Below are 19826 nucleotides of genomic sequence, written 5' to 3'. Positions count from 1 at the left end.
CAATTTTCAAAACCATAATGCACTCATAAGTCAAGTCCGTATCTTAGCATCTTCTGCCTGTCTTTCCCATCAGGGTGATTTTTAGTCTATTTTGAGTCTAGGTTTATTTTCAAAGTTTGCTTTTTCTTTTGCAAAATGTAGTTTGTAATATACCATTTCAACAATAAAGAGGTTGTTTCTTTTACGCTCATTTGTGTTTTTCGAACTACGTAATGATCTGATTCATGTAGGCATCGTGATACGTAGGCAATCCTCATCGGATCCGGTCACATTTCTTTTACTGCAAAATAAAGAAAAAAAATAATAATAGAAAAAAGAAAAGAAAAAGAAAAGAAAAAAAAACTAATAAGAGGAAAAATGCCGGAATGACGCATGCTCTCGTAGCAAACATATAGTAATCCACTTAACTGTATAGGTGCATCATGCCCAACGTGAGATTAACTATCTGTTATTTGCTGCAAATTAACCATGCGTTTGTCGTTGAGTACTCCAGGGTTTTTGAAAAGACGGTTGGTTTGGTGAAAGTCTGGCCTCGCACTCATACTTCACGAGGTCAAGAAGAAGTGTTCAACTACCTGTTGTTAGGACCAGAAGCAGTACTCACACTTACTTCACCAGGTCAAAAGGAAGTGTGGAAATGTCTTCAGAAATTCCATTGCAAACAATCCCTGTTTCCGAGGAGAGCTCGATCTCAGCCGTCCTCATACCTGAATCCGCAACTGCGGAGGAAAATAGAATCCTACGGCTCCGCATGTTGGAAATGCTGGACGACTGGAATAATGGGAAAGAGCCACCAAGTGTCGTCCCCGGATTCCCTAAATTATTCTCCAGGTCAAGTGGGACTTCTAATGTCCCCATAAATTATCCTGCTACCCCATTCGGGTACCCAGCCACCTCAGCCTTCTCTGCTGGATCGCCTTCTGAGCCTCATCCCCGAATGTCAGCCACCGATGCAAGCATGAACATCTTTACTGCATCACCTTGCCCGATTACGGCACAGCCTGCCACGTACAAACCAAACTTTGACTCATCCTCTTTTACATTCCAAGCACCATCATTCTCAATGGAACCAACTAGGTTCGCTACCAGCACTAATCCTCTACCGCCTCAGTGCGAGCTTGCACCCGGGCAGGATCAGAACCCCAGAATTGCAGAACAAAATGAGATTGCCAAGAGAATGAGAAGCCTTGAACAAAGTTTGAAGAATATGCAAGGATTGAGCGGACAGAAGAGCGTCTCTTACGCCGACCTATGCATGTTCCCTCACGTGCACCTGCCAACGGGCTTCAAGACCCCAAAGTTCGAGAAATACGATGGGCACGGTGACCCCATTGCACATCTTAAGAAATACTGCAACCAATTGCGAGGAGCCGGCGGAAAAGAAGAACTGCTAATGGCATATTTTGGGGAAAGTCTAGTAGGGATAGCCTCGGAATGGTATATGGACCAGGAAATGTCTCGATGGCATATATGGGATGATCTCGCCAGAGATTTTGTGAAACAATTCCAGTATAACATCGACATTGCGCCAGACCGAAATTCTCTGTCGAATTTGAAGAAGAAACCTTCAGAAAGCTTCAGAGAATATGCTATTAAGTGGCGTGAACAGGCGTCAAGAGTGAAGCCTCCCATGGATGAAGTGGAAATGGTCACTACCTTTCTCCAGGCTCAAGAGTCTGACTATTGCCAAAACATGATGTCAGCCATGGGTAAGCCATTCGCGGAAGCGATCAAGATTGGAGAGATGGTGGAAAATGGTCTGAAAACAGGTAGGATTCTGAGTCAAGCAGCCATAAGGGCGACCTCCTAGGCCGTCCAAAGCGGGTCCGGAGGAATGATAAGAGGGAAGAAGAAGGAAGAAACGACCATGGCAGCCTCGGAAGCAAGGGAGTATCGTCATCCCAGGCCCCGTTTTCCGAAAAGAACCCCACAACACTACTACCCCCACTCAAATTTGGCATATGCTCATCAACCTTATATGGTCATGAATGCCCACCCTTATGCCCATCCACCACAACAAGCCAACCGAGGCCCAGCTCCACATCCCAAAAATCAGCCTCCTTACCGCAACCACTATAACCCACAACCCCCACAGAATAACTTTCGCCCTCAGGAGCCACCTCGAAGGCGGACTTTCACGCCCATTGGTGAACAATACTCTACTTTGTTCCCGAAGCTAGTCCAGTTGGGTTTCTTACAACCAATCCCTCAAACGAGGCAAAACCCAACGTCACCTTCTTACAAAGCTGGAGTCAGATGCGCCTATCATTCAGGGGCCGAGGGACACGATACAAATGACTGTTGGTCGTTGAAAAGAGTGGTCGAGAATTTGATAGAGCAAGAGAAAATAGTGCTAAGGGACGAAGAGATCCCGAATGTAACTAACAATCCATTACCTGCTCACAATAATGGGCCGCTGATCGGAATGATTTGTGAAGACAAAGAGTTCGACCCTGCTCTGAAAGCCATAATTTCCATTGTCGACACGGGGAAGAGGCCCGAAACAGACCAGAAACCGGAAAAGGGGGAGGAGGCCAAGGCTATAAAGAAAGAACCTGAAAAGAAGGTGGAGAAGAAAGTGGTACCGGAAGAGGATGGAGTTTTTTACATACCACGAGGTCGAGCTGAGAAGACGCAGAACTTCGCAATCAAAAAGACAAAACCTATGTACGTGCCGAAAGGGGCCTATGTGGTCCGGGGAACGATTCAACCACCTCGGCTGAATGAGCCAGTGGTTATCGGACGCGTGCCACAAAAGCCAATGACCAACCCGTCCACAGTGCCGTGGAATTATCAAAAGACTTTGGTAATGTACAAAGGCAAAGAGGTCATGGGAGAACTTCCAGAAAATACTTTCATTGGAAGGTATTCAAATACCCAAGAACTGAACGACGCCACACAAAGGCGTTTCCCGCCAAAGAAGCCCGTAAGTGTTGAAGAAGCGGAAGTGTTCTTCCAACAAATGAAAATGCCGGATTACGAAGTGATAGATCAACTGCGCAAGTACCCCGAGCAAGTGTCCATGCTGTCATTGTTAATGAGGTCGACCGAGCATCAAAAGATCTTACTAAAGACCCTGAATGAAGCATATGTGCCAGTTGAAACCTCGGTAGAGCAATTAGAGCGGATGACAGAAAGATTCTTCGCCGTCAACCAAATCTCTTTCAGCAAGAACGATCTACCCCCGGAAGGAGCAACACACAACAAGGCTTTGCATCTAACAGTTAAATGCGAAGACTATTATGTCAAGCGGGTAATGTTGGATGGGGGCTCAGGTGTTGACATTTGCCCGCTCTCCACGCTACAAAGAATGGAAATTGGGACCGGAAGAATCCGACCCAACAATGTCTGCGTAAGGGCTTTCGACGGCATCAAGAGAGATACCATGGGGGAAATAGACCTGTTGTTGGTCATAGGACCAGTCAAGTTTGAAGTAACCTTTCAGGTGCTCGACATGGATACATCCTACAATTTCCTCCTCGGCAGACCTTGGATCCATGCGGCAGGAGCTGTGCCTTCCACTCTTCACCAGATGCTGAAATTCGAGTACGAAGATCGAGAGATCGTGGTCCATGGGGAAGACGAGCATGCTATCTATCGGGACCCATCCATCCCATATCTTGAACCGAGAGAAGGGAGCGAACATACGGTCTATCAAGCTTTCGAGATTGTACTGGCAGAGCAGCACGAAGAGGGAATACCCTGCCCCCAGCCTTTCTTGTCTAACGCCTCGGTTATGGTGGCCAAAGAGATAATCAGGCACGGATTTAGGCCAGGGAAAGGGCTTGGACGAATCCTTCAGGGAATAACAGAACCCATTACCTTGCCAGTCACCAAGAAATCTTTTGGACTAGGCTTCAAACCTACTCCAGCAGACGAAGAGTGGGCAAAGAAAAGGAAAAATGAGGGTTGGAAGTTACCTCGACCATTGCCGGATTTATATGCAACTTTCATCAGGCCAAGGTGCGCTGAAGAAGAAGATGATGAGGTCTTCACATCTGAGGAAATCGAGGAGATATGTGGGGCAATGAGAGAGATGCTCTATGAGGTCCACATGGTTCAACCAGGTGAAGGCACAAGCATTGCTGAGATGATGTACGTAGGGCCGAACGCCAAACTTCAAAACTGGGAGGCCACGCCATTCCCGACCAGACGGAAGTCCGGGTAGACCTGTCCTGCCACCTTTCCTGTGTCGCAAGTTATCTCCAGGACATAACTTGAACGTTTTCTTCCTTTCATTTGTTATTTTGAATTCCTAAGTTGTGAACAGTGTTGTTTTCCAACTTCCCAAAGAAAAATAAAAAAAAATCATCATCGTTGTTTTTCCCATTTTTTCTTTTGTTCTGATTTTTGTTATTTTTCCTTTTATCTTTCCTTTCAGTTATAATAATGTGGCTTTAAATATGACATGATCGCGGACTTCACGCCCAGATCACAACGAGCTATTTAATTGTGAATTAATGAACTCAGAACCAGAATATGACGAAGAAGATGCTTTTAGGGAAATAAATCGAGAGTTGGAACATTTCGAGAATAAACCTAAGCCAAATCTGAATGACACTGAACCGGTAAATTTAGGAACCCCGGAAGAAATCTGGGAGACCAAGATAAGCATTCACACGGACAAGAAAACGCGAGAGGCGATAATTCAACTTCTTTTTGAATTTAAAGACGTGTTTGCTTGGTCGTATGATGACATGCCGAGACTAGGTGTTGATCTAGTGGTTCATAAATTGCCGATTCATCCTGATTGTCCTCCAGTTCAACAAAAGCAACGAAAGTTCAAAACTAAGGTCAGTGACAAGATTAAAGAGGAGATCACCAAACAACTGAAAACGGGAGTGATTCGGGTAGTCCAATATACAACATGGTTGGCGAATGTGGTTCCAGTACCAAAAAAGGACGGGAAAACTCGGGTATGTGTAGATTACCGAGATCTGAACAGAGCAAGTCCTAAAGATAATTTTCCGCTGCCCAACATCCACATCCTCGTTGATAATTGTGCCAAACACGAGATACAGTCTTTTGTAGATTGTTATGCTGGGTATCATCAGGTATTGATGGATGAAGAGGACGCCGAGAAAACTTCCTTCACCACGCCTTGGGGCACCTACTGTTACCGGGTCATGCCATTTGGTTTGAAGAATGCTGGGGCTACTTACATGAGGGCCATGACTGCCATTTTTCATGACATGATGCATCAGAAAATAGAGGTGTACGTGGACGACGTGATAGTCAAGTCCAGGACGCAGGATAATCACATCCAAGACTTGAGGAAATTCTTCGAGAGATTAAGGAAGTATGACTTGAAGCTGAACCCGGCCAAATGTGCTTTCGGAGTTCCGTCAGGCAAACTTTTGGGCTTCATTGTAAGCAGGAGAGGTATCGAGCTAGATCCAACTAAGATAAAATCCATCAAAGATCTACCTCCCCCGAGAACAAAGAAAGACGTGATGAGTCTGTTGGGCAGGTTGAACTACATCAGTCGGTTTATTGCCCAGCTGACAAGCACGCGTGAGCCCATATTCAAGCTGTTAAGGAAAGATGCGGCGATTAAATGGACAACTGAGTGTCAAGAAGCCTTTGATAAAGTCAAAGAATACCTTTCGAATCCCCCAGTCTTGGTCCCTCCAGAACCGGGGAGGCCACTTTTCTTGTATCTGACAGTCTTGGAGAACTCTTTCGGTTGCGTCCTCGGGCAACACGACGTAACCGGAAAGAAGGAGCAAGCAATCTACTACTTGAGCAAGAAATTCACCGGCTACGAGGCCAAATACACACTGTTGGAAAGGACATGTTGCGCTCTCACGTGGGTTGCTCAAAAGCTGAGACATTATCTCCAAGCCCACACTACGTTCCTCATAAGCAGGTTGGATCCTTTAAAGTATATATTTCAGAAACCAATGCCTACTGGGAGACTGGCTAAATGGAAAATCTTGCTTACGGAATTCGACATAGTCTATGTCACTCGCACGGCAATGAAAGCCCAGGCGCTAGCAGATCATTTGGCCAAAAATCCGGTCAATGAGGAATACCAGCCATTGGATACCTACTTTCCAGATGAAGAGGTAAATACTGTAGAAGTAGTCTCAGAGGACGCTCATGTTTGGAAGATGTTCTTTGATGGAGCCGTGAACGCCAAGGGTGTAGGGATTGGGGCAATTTTGATCTCGCCTTCTGGTCAGCATTATCCCGCCACAGCTAGACTTCGTTTCTTTTGTACAAATAATACATCCGAGTATGAAGCCTGCATCATGGGCATGCATATGGCGATCGATCAGGATGTCGAAGACTTACTGATTATGGGAGATTCTGACCTGATTATCCGGCAAGCTCAAGGCGAATGGGAAACTCGGGATGTCAAACTTATCCCTTACCGACAACATGTGGAGGACCTCAGCAAGAGCTTTACATCAATAGAGTTCAGGTATATCCCTAGGTGTCACAATGAACTGGCAGATGCACTTGCTACTTTGGCTTCAATGCTACCCTACCCGGGCAACGCCCACGTCGATCCTTTGGAAATCCAAATCAAGGAAAGACACGGTTACTGCAATGTAATCGAGGCGGGATCAAATACGCAGCCTTGGTACCATGACATCAAGAGGTTCCTGAAGACACAAGAATACCCCGAGCACGCTACTGGAGATCAAAAGAGGACCATTAGGCGACATGCAAGTGGTTTCTTTCTGAGCGGTGAATTGTTGTATAAGAGGACCCCGGACCTCAATCTTCTAAGATGTGTCAATATCGAGGAGGCAAGAAAGATCATGCACGAAGTACACGCAGGTGTGTGCGGACCTCACATGAACGGGTATGTTTTAGCAAAGAAAATCCTTCGAGCAGGTTATTACTGGATGACCATGGAAAAGGATTGCTTTAGCTTCGTTCGGAAGTGTCATCAGTGTCAGGTGCACGGTGATTTGATTCATGCACATCCCACGAAGCTGCATCCCATGTCTGCACCCTGGCCATTTGTCGCCTGGGGCATGGACGTCATTGGACCAATCGAACCAAAGGCTTCGAATGGACACAGGTTTATACTGGTCGCCATAGACTATTTCACAAAATGGGTAGAGGTTGTCACTCTCAAGTCGGTCACTAAAAAAGCTGTGGTGGATTTTGTACACTCAAATCTTATCTGTCATTTCGGTATTCCTGCGACTATCATTACAGATAACGCAGCAAACTTGAACAGTCACTTGATGGGAGATGTATGCAAGCAATTCAAGATAACGCATAGGAATTCTACTCCTTATCGGCCGAAAGCCAATGGTGCTGTGGAAGCGGCGAACAAAAACATCAAGAAGATTTTGAGGAAAACTATCCAAAGTTCCCGACAGTGGCATGAGCAGTTACCATTTGCATTGTTGGGGTATCGCACTACGGTACGCACATCAGTAGGAGCGACTCCTTATCTTTTGGTTTATGGGACCGAGGCTGTAATACCGGCAGAGGTAAAAATTCCTTCGCTTCGAACCATTGTCGAAGCAGAAATCGAAGACAGCGAGTGGGTCAAGACTTGGTTAGAGCAATTGATTTTGATTGATGGAAAGCGAATGACTGCGGTTTGTCACGGACAGTTGTACCAACGAAGAATGGCCAGTGCTTACAACAAGAAAGTCCGACAATTTCGAAATAGGTCAGCTGGTACTGAAGCGTATTATGCCGCATCATGAGGAAGCAAAAGGGAAGTTTGCTCCAAATTGGAAAGGCCCATACATCATAAGGAAGATATTGCCGAGAGGAGCATTGTATTTAGGTGATATCGAAGGAAATGACCCCGACACAGCAGTAAATGCGGATGCAGTCAAGAGATACTACGTCTGAATTATACTCCAGTAGTCTTGACGCATTCGAAATGACGAAGGTTTTATTCCCCACTACTCCCCAAACACTACCCAATTCTCTCTACAAACCTTTGAGCCGCTTACAAAAAAAAAACAACAAAACAAAAGAAAACAAAACAAAACATTGATAGAGGCCTGAACTACGTTTGACTTGATTCCGAAAGGATACATAGGCAGCCTCTCCCTGAGGTTCAGTCACACCAACAATAAAATCCCATTCGCCCTGAAATTGAAACCGGGGCACGTCGAGCAGTTTAGAAGTTAGTATCATCTACCTCTCTTTACCAAGCACAAGCTTTCAAATCAATTACCAAAGATAGTGGGAAGCCAATAAGCGTCACAAATGGAGACCGACACACTCTGAATTGAGAGAGATAAAATGAGAGAGTCTCGTCGGTGAAAACCTTCGGGCACCGCGAGGCGACGGGAGTAGAGAAACCAAAATGAGAGAGCTTGTTTAGTTAAAAACTCACAAAGAGTGCTATCAAGCGATGACAGGAAGAGAAATGAGAGAGGTCAGCCAGCGAAAACCCGCAAAGGGCGCTGTTGGCCGAAAAGAATGACTCCACCCCAAGGAGGTCTCGGCAAAGCTCCACCGGTTTGGAATCACAGATCCGTTTTGGTTCAGGGAAACGCAAGTCCATGGAAGGTCAGGCGTCCAGTCCAAAGAGCATGTCATGTCATTTAAAGCCAGCGTTATCTTCCTCAGATAAGTCTTTCTCGTCCCAAAAGGGACACTCCCTTCCTGAAATTTGTTTTCTCCTTTCTTTGTTTCTCTTCGAATCCCTTTTATGTTCTAACCCCAAGTTCAGGATACACCGGAAAGGGCAGGTGGCAGGTTTGTTTTCACGGAATTCCGTTTCATGAAGGAAAACGCCTCGTTTCGTTGGTACATTTGTCCAAACTTGATGAATCATGATGTTTGATGGCATTCGAAGTAAAGAGGAAAAAGAGAAATTCCCCCAGCAAGTCCGCCTTCGGACGAATCTTCACAGAGTCTCCCCTTGTACAATCCCCCACAGAGTCTCCCCAATATATATATATATATATAAAAAATCCCCGTTGGAATTTCCCCAGCACATCCCCAGCGAGTTCCTTTGAAAAACATTCCCCAACAATCTTACCCCAACAAATCCTAGAAAGCCCGCTGCGAAACAATTACCCAGCATGCCCCATTGTACAAAGATCCACACAAAGAATACACTTTGTAAATATTCCCCCATAGGACTTCCTTTTGTACAAATCCCCACAGAATACCTCCAATAAAATCCCCGTTGAGAACCTCCAAGCAAAACGTGACACAAAAAAAAGAGAGAAAAGAAAAAGAGACTTACGAGGCAAATCATCACAGAATCTGGAAATACAAGACTGAGCGGTCTAAAAGGTTCCGGCATATGAATCAAATCAATGGCGGGACTTCGCAACAGAAATGAAGACGCAACAAAGCAATCGGGAACGATCAAGGTCACCAAACCGACCGTCATTTCCGAACTAACAATTGTTCTTTGTCTGAAAAGTTGAAACAGGTTTAATCCAAGACAACCGTGCAAGAAGCAGGTGTCGCCCAAAGGAGAAGGTACATGGGTACAAGAAATATTTTGGCAATAAGGAATTCACTCGAAAGGTAAGTTTCCACGAAACTCCCTTTTGTCTTTTACTAAAACAAGAAAATTCAAAAATAAGAGATCAGTTATTTGTTCTCGAATTTTGTCCCCAGCTAATCAGCATTAGGGTTTTAAACCCAAAACTGAATTTTTCCTTTAGTCAGCATTAGGGTTTTAAACCCTAAACTGAACTTTTTTCCATTCAGCCAGCATTAGGGTTTTAAACCCTAAACTGAGCTTTTTCATGCAATCAGCATTAGGGTTTTAAACCTTAAACTGAATTTTTTCCTTTAGTCAGCATTAGGGTTTTAAACCCTAAACTGAATTTTTTCCATTCAGCCAGCATTAGGGTTTTAAACCCTAAACTGAGCTTTTCCGTGCAGTCAGCATTAGGGTTTTAAACCCTAAACTGAACTTTTTCCTTTAGTCAGCATTAGGGTTTTAAACCCTAAACTGAGCTTTTCCATGCAATCAGCATTAGGGTTTTAAACCCTAAACTGAATTTTTCCTTTAGTCAGCATTAGGGTTTTAAACCCTAAACTGAACTTTTTCCTTTAGTCAGCATTAGGGTTTTAAACCCTAAATTGAGCTTTTCCATGCAATCAGCATTACGGTTTTATACCCTAAACTGAATTTTTCCTTTAGTCAGCATTAGGGTTTTAAACCCTAAACTGAACTTTTTCCTTTAGTCAGCATTAGGGTTTTAAACCCTAAACTGAGCTTTTCCATGCAATCAGCATTAGGGTTTTAAACCCTAAACTGAATTTTTCCTTTAGTCAGCATTAGGGTTTTAAACCCTAAACTGAACTTTTTTCCATTCAGCCAGCATTAGGGTTTTAAACCCTAAACTGAGCTTTTCCATGCAATCAGCATTATGGTTTTAAACCCTAAACTGAATTTGTCCTTTAGTCAGCATTAGGGTTTTAAACCCTAAACTGAACTTTTTTCCCTATCAGCCAGCATTAGGGTTTTAAACCCTAAACTGAACTCTTTCCTTTCAGCCAGCATTAGGGTTTTAAACCCTAAACTGAGCTTTTCCATGCAATTAGCATTAGGGTTTTAAACCCTAAACTGAATTTTTCCTTTAGTCAGCATTAGGGTTTTAAACCCTAAACTGACCTTTTTTCTTTAAACAGCATTAGGGTTTTAAACCCTAAGCTGAACTCTTTCCCTTCAGCCAGCATTAGGGTTTTAAACCCTAAACTGAGCTTTTCCATGCAATCAGCATTAGGGTTTTAAACCCTAAACTGAATTTTTCCTTTAGTCAGCATTAGGGTTTTAAACCCTAAACTGAACTTTTTTCCCTTTCAGCCAGCATTAGGGTTTTAAATCCTAAACTGAGCTTTTCCATGCAGTCAGCATTAGGATTTTAAACCCTAAACTGAATTTGTCCTTTAGTCAGCATTAGGGTTTTAAACCCTAAACTGGACTTTTTTCCCTTTCAGCCAGCATTAGGGTTTTAAACCCTAAACTGAGCTTTCCCATGCAGTCAGCATTAGGGTTTTAAACCCTAAACTGAATTTGTCCTTTAGTCAGCATTAGGGTTTTAAACCCTAAACTGAACTTTTTTCCCTTTCAGCCAGCATTTGGGTTTTAAACCCTAAACTGAACTCTTTCCTTTCAGCCAGCATTGGGGTTTTAAACCCTAAACTGAGCTTTTTCCATGCAATTAGCATTAGGGTTTTAAACCCTAAACTGAATTTTTCCTTTAGTCAGCATTAAGGTTTTAAACCCTAAACTGACCTTTTTTCTTTAAACAGCATTAGGGTTTTAAACCCTAAGCTGAACTCTTTCCCTTCAGCCAGCATTAGGGTTTTAAACCCTAAACTGAGCTTTTCCATGCAATCAGCATTAGGGTTTTAAACCCTAAACTGAATTTTTCCTTTAGTCAGCATTAGGGTTTTAAACCCTAAACTGAACTTTTTTCCCTTTCAGCCAACATTAGGGTTTTAAACCCTAAACTGAGCTTTTCCATGCAGTCAGCATTAGGGTTTTAAACCCTAAACTGAATTTGTCCTTTAGTCAGCATTAGGGTTTTAAACCCTAAACTGAACTTTTTTCCCTTTCAGCCAACATTAGGGTTTTAAACCCTAAACTGAGCTTTTCCATGCAGTCAGCATTAGGGTTTTAAACCCTAAACTGAATTTGTCCTTTAGTCAGCATTATGGTTTTAAACCCTAAACTGAAATTTTTTCCCTTTCAGCTAGCATTATGGTTTTAAACCCTAAACTGAACTCTTTCCTTTCAGCCAGCATTAGGATTTTAAACCCTAAACTGAGCTTTTCCATGCAATTAGTATTAGGGTTTTAAACCCTAAACTGAATTTTTCCTTTAGTCAGCATTATGGTTTTAAACCCTAAACTGAACTTTTTTCCCTTACAGCCAACATTAGGGTTTTAAACCCTAAACTGAACTCTTTCCTTTCAGCCAGCATTAGGGTTTTAAACCCTAAACTGAGCTTTTCCATGCAATTAGCATTAGGGTTTTAAACCCTAAACTGAATTTTTCCTTTAGTCAGCATTAGGGTTTTAAACCCTAAACAGAACTTTTTTCCCTTTCACCCATCATTAGGGTTTTAAACCCTAAACTGAGCTTTTCCATGCAGCCAGCATTAGGGTTTTAAACCCTAAACTGAACTTTTTCCATTCAGTCAGCATTAAGGTTTTAAACCCTAAACTGAATTTTTCCTTTAGTCAGCATTAGGGTTTTAAACCCTAAACTGAACTTTTCCTTTAGTCAGCATTAGGGTTTTATACCCCAAACTGAACTCTTTTCCATTCAGTCAGCATTAGGGTTTTAAACCCTAAACTGAGCTTTTCCATGCAGTCAGCATTAGGGTTTTAAACCCTAAACTGAATTTGTCCTTTAGTCAGCATTAGGGTTTTAAACCCTAAACTGAACTTTTTTCTCTTAATCAGCATTAGGGTTTTAAACCCTAAACTGAACTTTCCCCCAGTTGGTCAGTACTAGAGTTTCCACTCTAAAACCAAACTTCTCCCCAGCTAGTCGGTTTAGGGCCTCAACCCTGAACTGAGCATGCATATCCTCTTTCATCAATCTTATGAACTTCTTGGCGAATAATTCACGAAATTTTCCTAGTGAAACTGGGGCAGAAAATTTCGTTCGTTCGTTTGTTTTCTCCCGCAGGTCTAACCTCGAGCCACACGAATCAAACGACCCACGAAGTGAGCCTTAAAAAAAAAAGACAAAAAGAAGATGTCCCGAGATATTGGAGTTAAATGGAATGCGGATCGACTCCAACATTGGATTAAGATTCAAAACTCTGCCAGGCACACCTCACTCAGCATCCCAGAGAATAAGCAAGCACCTACAACTCGCAAGCATCAAGATTCGGATCGAAGTCTCCAAGCAAAATCAGCTAAGACCCATGATCAAGTCGCAAAAGAATCATAGATAGGGATCTTGTAACTAGCAGTTGACATGCATATAAGTATTTAAGTTCAGTTTCAATTTCTCTTTGGTTGTAATAAGGCGGTCAGTAAAGCAGTGGTGACTACAACAACAGCAGTAACAGCAAGCATTGCAGTCCCATGGTAGTCCCAGCTACCGAAACTTCCCGAACTACATTGACTTGATTCCTGTTTAGCCCGGGATATGTAGGAAATCTTTGAATCAAGATTCGGTCAAAACTTTCAAAACATGCTTCACACGGAGTAGTCCATAGGCAAAAATCGCTTATATCCGCTCACTTTATCTTTGCACGAAAACTCTTCGTGTTTCCTAACAAAGAGGGGCAGCTATGAGCACATGATTTTTGTTTCGCGCGACAACCACTCCAAAAGAAATAAAAATAATAACAAATGGTCCTGCTGTACAATTTTTGGATTTTTACATGGCACTTTGTTAATTATTTATGATTTTTGCCCATTTTATTTTATTAAAACAAAATACAAAAAATGTATGTGTCATGCGTAATTTGAACCGTAATCCGGTCGTTAAATAGAAAATCATAAATAGGCATCTTTGTCCGTGATTTTTGTTTTGTTTGATTTTACCTGTTTTAAATATTTTAATATGTGTGTAAATAATTGTATTAAGTGTTTACTTAATTTTTAATTTGATTTACTTAGGTTTTGTTTTAAAATAAAAAAAAATATATATAATAAAAGAGAGTGCAAAATTGGGTTTGGAAATCAGTTTGGGCTGATTTTTCATTTTAATTCAGGGCCCAAACGAACAACCCAACCCAAATTACCCGGTCCAGTCCAGTTCAGCCCCTAGCCATCCAAACGACACCGTTTAATCCAGTATGATCTGAGCCGTTGATCTTTGAACGATCAACGGCCAAGATCTCTCACCCCGAACCCACTAACAGACCCGACCCGTCTCAACCGGACCGACCTCAACCCTTTACCCTTGAAACGACGCCGTTCCCTGTTAGTTGAAGGATCCTGGCCCTTCATCATGTCTCATCCAACGGCCAGGATCCACCTATCCACTAACTATATAAACCTACAACCATACCCTGCCCCCTATCCAATACCCCAGCCTTCGTCTTCACCAGACCCTTCCCCTTCAAACCCTAGCCGCCCCCATCTCCCTTCACCAGAAACCTGGCGGCATGAACGCCGGTGACCTTCACCTTAACACCCTAGGACCACCTTGACACCCTGAACATGGATCCACCAACCGTTCAGCTCGAATCCCATCCCACCTTCTCGAATCTTCATTTGAAGATTTGAGTCAAAACTCGATCTACACCGATCTTCCCTAAATTCATACCAGACACTCCCAAGACCCCCCTCATGACCAAACCATGCTTGGTTTGGTCCGAATCTGACCAGGGAAGCATGAATCCCGGATCTAATTTTTGGAACCTTAGGGTTCCTCGTCACTGGTCCGTATCTTGTTCAAGCCGAAGAGATTAAGGTCTAATGGACCTTAATCGAAGTGTTTCTCACACTTCGATTAAAGTCCTTTCAGCCTTAAGAAAGGTCTGTTTGAATCCAAGCTAAGGCTTTTGATTTTTCGGATTTAAGGTGAGTTTTGTTTTCCTTTTTTATTTTTAGTCCATGTGTTGTTTAAGGGGCTGTTCATGTTTTGTGAAATTTGTGTTTTGAGTTTTACTGACTGTGTCCTGTCCACCTTGCCTGAACCTTTGTTGTTTGATTGAGTTCTTCTTCTACTTGTTCTGATAATGTGTATGTATGTATTTGTTGTGCAATTAGTTGAATTTCAAATTTGAACTAATTAACTGATTCCTCGAGTACAATTCTGCTTAGTCAGTACAATTCAAATCATGCGTTCGATACTGTTAAATGTCTGATTTTGGCTACGATTGTACATGTTAGGATTAATATAGTCGAGTCGACATGTGTCGTCAATTAGTTTCAGCCGCCTGAACAATAACAAATCGATTTACTTTTGATAAGCATGGCCTGAATCATTTAGGAACTGAGTTTAGTGCTTATAATTGTTAATTTGAATCAGAAATGTAAAAATCAATGTTCTGTTTAGTCACAGTTCTGAAATTGGAGGGCATGTGCACTTGTGCACAACATGTGCATTTTGTGCACAGCCTGTGCCCTGCCTAAGTGCTTTTTGAATTAAATAGTTTGACAGCATATGCTGTCAGACTACATCCTGCTGCCCATATTCTGCTTTAAGTTTCAGAAATAATAAACATTACTAAAAAGTTAAGCCTGCCAAGGGAATGTCATGGGGTTGTGCTCTTATTTAAATAGTGAGTGGAAACTGAAAAGGAGGAGCACATGAGAGGGTGTTCTGATGGTCTAAACAGGCTGTTAAAGGGTTGATTTGAAGCTGATAAAAGGGGAACAGATTTTGATATACAGGGACAGATACAAGGGAGAAAGGATAGAAAAATCAGGAACTGTTTTCTTCACATTGTTGTCTGGATTTCATTTGTTCTTCTACTTGTTCAATCGATTCTGATCCTTCCAAGTTTAAACTGAGCTCACTGGTTGTAGTTTGCATTGGTTTATTTCCTGAAGTTTGGTCTATCTGGGGTTTCTATTTCCACTGCCTTGTTTGTTACCTGCTGTTACTGCTGCTGTTTGGTGTTGCTCCTATTGTTACTCTGCTGACTTCTATTCTTCTTCAACTGTAAACACTTCCAGGTACACACTTCTGAAATTACTTGTTGTTGAAACCTTGAAGCTTTGAAGCAGAAATAAAAGAAATGAATGTTGATTCCTTCACAATACCTATGTTCAAAACATGGCCATAGGTTGAATGGTAGTCGGCCTGCATTTGTTTAAGTTCGTTCCAACAACAATTGCTCTGTATAAATTAACATACATTCTGTTTGAGATGAAATATTAGATAGCATTGTTTATTAGATCAGGTGTGTTTTAATGTATATAATCATTGGGGTCTTGATTTAGTTATGACAGTATAACATAGAATCATGGCAAGCATCTGCATGTATTTTGTCTAGACCACTGAATTGTCCAAATCTGTTGTATTTGGTCCGGGACAAATGTACCCCAAACAAACTCTCATGCGGTCACATTAAGAGTTTGGCCATGTACGCCAACTCTCTTGTCAGATTACTTGATCCGATATAGGTTCGATATTGGGCTTCGGTATAGATTCACTGTTTCGAAATAATGCGATGACGTTTTGAGGAAAACTAGTAGGCGTTTTTAGTTCAATAAGTAGTAGTTTTCCTAATAAACAACCAATTTCATTTATCAAGTCCAAATAGGCTAGTTTTAAAAATCAAACTTGGAGGTCGTCAACATGAGTTCAGTATATGTTATTAGTTTGCTTGCAACCTCACTTACCAAATTAACAAGCGTATTCACTCGATGAAGACAAGGTATGAGGTAACTCTCACTTCATAAACAATCAATCAGGTAATCAAACAAAATTCGGATTCGGCAGACATAGTAAAAATTCAGTATGTACTTGTTTAAACAAGTAAGTTTGGCATCTTCCTTTTTTTATTTTTTAGAGACAAACGTAATAGAAATGTAGTCACTTTAGGATATCCTTCCAAAAAATGAGATGAGCCTCGCCAAATAAAAAATGCGAATTGCGGGACCCTCAATAATTAACCATAAAATACTTAGAATTCGGAACAGGCCGTTTAGCGAATTTTACGGCCTTCCCTAAAGATAATAATACGTTAGACTCTTTAGGCACGGTTTAATTAAATTACATTCTTAAATTCGGGTGTGCATTGATGTGACCCAAATCCAAATCTTAACGAAGTCAAAATATATTGACGATCACGGACGCATTGATTGTGATGTGGTTCGAGATGCATTTTCACAACGTTGCAATTCTATAAAAATAAATGATAACGATAAAAGCGGTTTAAACTTAATAAAAGCACGTAAGTCATAACATATATTGAAATCAGATATTTAGTCATTATAACAATTTAAGCGACCGTGCTAGAACCACGGGATTCGAGGGTGCCTAACACCTTCCCTCGGGTCAACAGAATTCCTTACTTAGAATTTCTGGTTCGCAGACTTCATTTGGAAAAGTCGAATATTTTCCTCGATTTGGGATTCAAGATAAACCGGTGACTTGGGACACCAAAAGCCAAACCTTTCCCAAGTGGCGACTCTGAATTAAATAAATAATCCCATTTCGAATATTGTCACTTAAATTGGAAAAACTCCCTCGCGCATTTAACCCTTTGGGGCGGGCGCGCAAAAAGGAGGTGTGACAATGCCGATATTACGAGTGATAATGCACGAAAGGTGATGTCGTGCCATGATTTGAGAGTTGATGCACGAAAGGGTGATTCCGTGCCGATATTGTGAGGAATAATGCACGAAGGGTGATGCCGTGCCGTTTTGTTGTTTCATATGGTGAGGATGAGAGTAAAAGCACGAAGGGTGATGTCATGCACGTGTTACCATTTCATTATTTTTGTTGCTTTAGATATGATGTTCATTAGGCTCCTTTTATTGATGTTTCCTTATTGGCTTATTGTTAGAATCGGACATTCCCCGTAGCATGTCCCTTTCCCAACTTATTCTGTTGATTCTTGTTACTATGATTCTGTTTGTACATGATTTAACTGCACATGTATATATCATTGTCGTGTCCTAGCCTCGTCACTACTTCGCCGAGGTTAGGCTCGACACTTACTCAGTACATGGGGTCGGTTGTACTGATACTACACTCTGCACTCTTTTATGTAGATTTCAGTACCGAACCCGGTGAGTAGCTGAGGTAGCTGCCTTCAGTCCAGGGAGACCAAGGTAGATCTGCTGGTGTCCGTAGAGCCTAAAGTCCCCCTTCTCTGTTTTAGCTTTCTGCTATCTCTTTTCATTTAGAGAACAGTTATCCTTTTCTTTTCAGACCAGTATTTGTATTAATTCGTAGATGTTCATGAATTTGTGACACTAGATTCATGGGTAGGCATGTATGGGTTTATTTGAATTTGTTATAACTCTCCTGCGCTTTTTCGTTTGTTTAGCTATTGTTATTGTTTATATCTGTTTGGATTGAATGGCAAAAGGTTAAAACCTTAATAGTTGGCTTGCCTAGTTTTCACGAGTAGGTGCCATCACGACTCCCGAGGGTGGGAAATTTAGGTCGTGACAAGTTGGTATCAGAGCGAGTGTTGCTTCGGGTGTTGCCCATGAAGAGCGTGATGAGATTTGGGAAGAAGGGCATCAGTCAACCTTTTCTTGAAATTTTGGATTATTGTTTTGTTGGTCGATTTAGCTTGCCCATTCCCACTAGGATGATAAGGTGTTGATAAGATCCTTTTGATCTTATGGTCTTCGAGAAATTTGGTCACCTTGCTGCCGATAAACTATTTTCCGTTGTCACATACAATTTCGGATGGTATTCCGAATCGACATATGATGTGGTCCCAAATGATGTCGATGAATTCTTTCTCCCTGATCTTCTGGTAGGCCTGTGCTTCAACCCACATAGAGAAATAGTTAGTCATAAGTAAAAAAAATTGAGTCTTACCTGGTTCCGATAAAAGAGGGTCGACAATGTCATCCCTTACTTCATGAACGACCATGGCGATAAAACCGAATGCAATAGCTCCCTGGGTTGATGAATCATCGGGGCATGTCTTTGACATTTATCATATTTTTATACAAACGCTTTTGCATCTTTTTCAATATGAACCAGTAATAGCCAGCTCGATTAACTTTTAAACTAGTGATTCAGCGCCTGAGTGATTACTGTATGTCCCTTCGTGGACTTCCCTCAAAATGTACTCGGTATCTCCAGTCCCAGACATATTGCTAATGGACTGTCGAACATCCTCCTGAGTAAGGTTCCATCTTCAGATAAGGTAAATCGGGCTGCCTTTGTGTGTAGGGACCTCGGTTCCTTTGGATCTGAGGGAAGTTTCACGGTTTTCAAATATTCTACGTACTTATTTATCCAATCCCAAGTTAAGCATGTGGAGTTTATTTCGGCGTGACCTTCTTCTACTACCGACCTCAAAAGCTGTACGACCGCCCCCGAGTTGAGCTCGTTATCTTCAACAGATGACCCTAAGTTTATGAGGGCATCGACTTTGCTATTTTGATCTCGGGGTACATGCTACAAAGTCTACTCTTTGAAATGATACAATGTTACCTGTAACTTGTCCACATACCTTTGCATTCGTTCATCCCTGACCTCAAACGTTCCGTTTACTTGGTTTACCACTAGGAAGGAGTCAAACTTAGCCTTGATCACCTCCGCTCCTAAACCTTTGGCTAGTTTGAGACCTGAAATCATGGCGTCATACTCGGCTTCGTTGTTAGTTAATTTTATAGTTTTATATATTGTCTAACTATATTACCTATGGGAGGCTTCAGTACTATGCCAACTTTGGACCCTTTTACGTTCTAGGAATCATCCGTAAAAAGGGTCCAGATTCTCGAAGATGTTTCCGAGTTTACCAACAACTCCTTTTCAACTTCGAGTATTAGGGCTGGTGTAATGTCGGCTACAAAGTCTGCCAAAATTTACGATTTAATGGCCATTCGGGGTTGATATTCGATATCATACCCGCTGATTTCGACGACCCATTTGGCCAATCTTCCCGAGAGTTCATGTTAATGCATTGTAAAGGGTAAGTTGTCACAACACATATAGGATGACACTGAAAATATAGTTGCAGTTTCTCGGAAGCACTTAACAAGGCGAGTGCTAATTTTTCTATGTGAGGGTATCTAGTTTCCACCTCACCTAAGGTCCTACTGACATAATAAATCGAAAATTGCGTACCTTGTTCTTCTCGGACTAGGAATCCACTTACCGCTACTTCTGATACCTCTAGGTATAAGTATAGTCGTTTGTCCGCCTTCGGCGTATGAAGAAATGGTGGGCTTGATAAGTATCGCTTAAGTTTCTCTAAAGCCCGTTGACATTCTGGGGTCCATGTGAAGTTGTTCTTCTTTTTCAACAA

The sequence above is a fragment of the Nicotiana tabacum genome, chromosome 20 (assembly GCF_000715075.1).
Source record: "Nicotiana tabacum cultivar K326 chromosome 20, ASM71507v2, whole genome shotgun sequence".
Classification (NCBI taxonomy): domain Eukaryota; kingdom Viridiplantae; phylum Streptophyta; class Magnoliopsida; order Solanales; family Solanaceae; genus Nicotiana; species Nicotiana tabacum.
The sequence above is the reverse complement of the archived record's forward strand: the minus strand, read 5'-3'. Positions refer to the sequence as shown.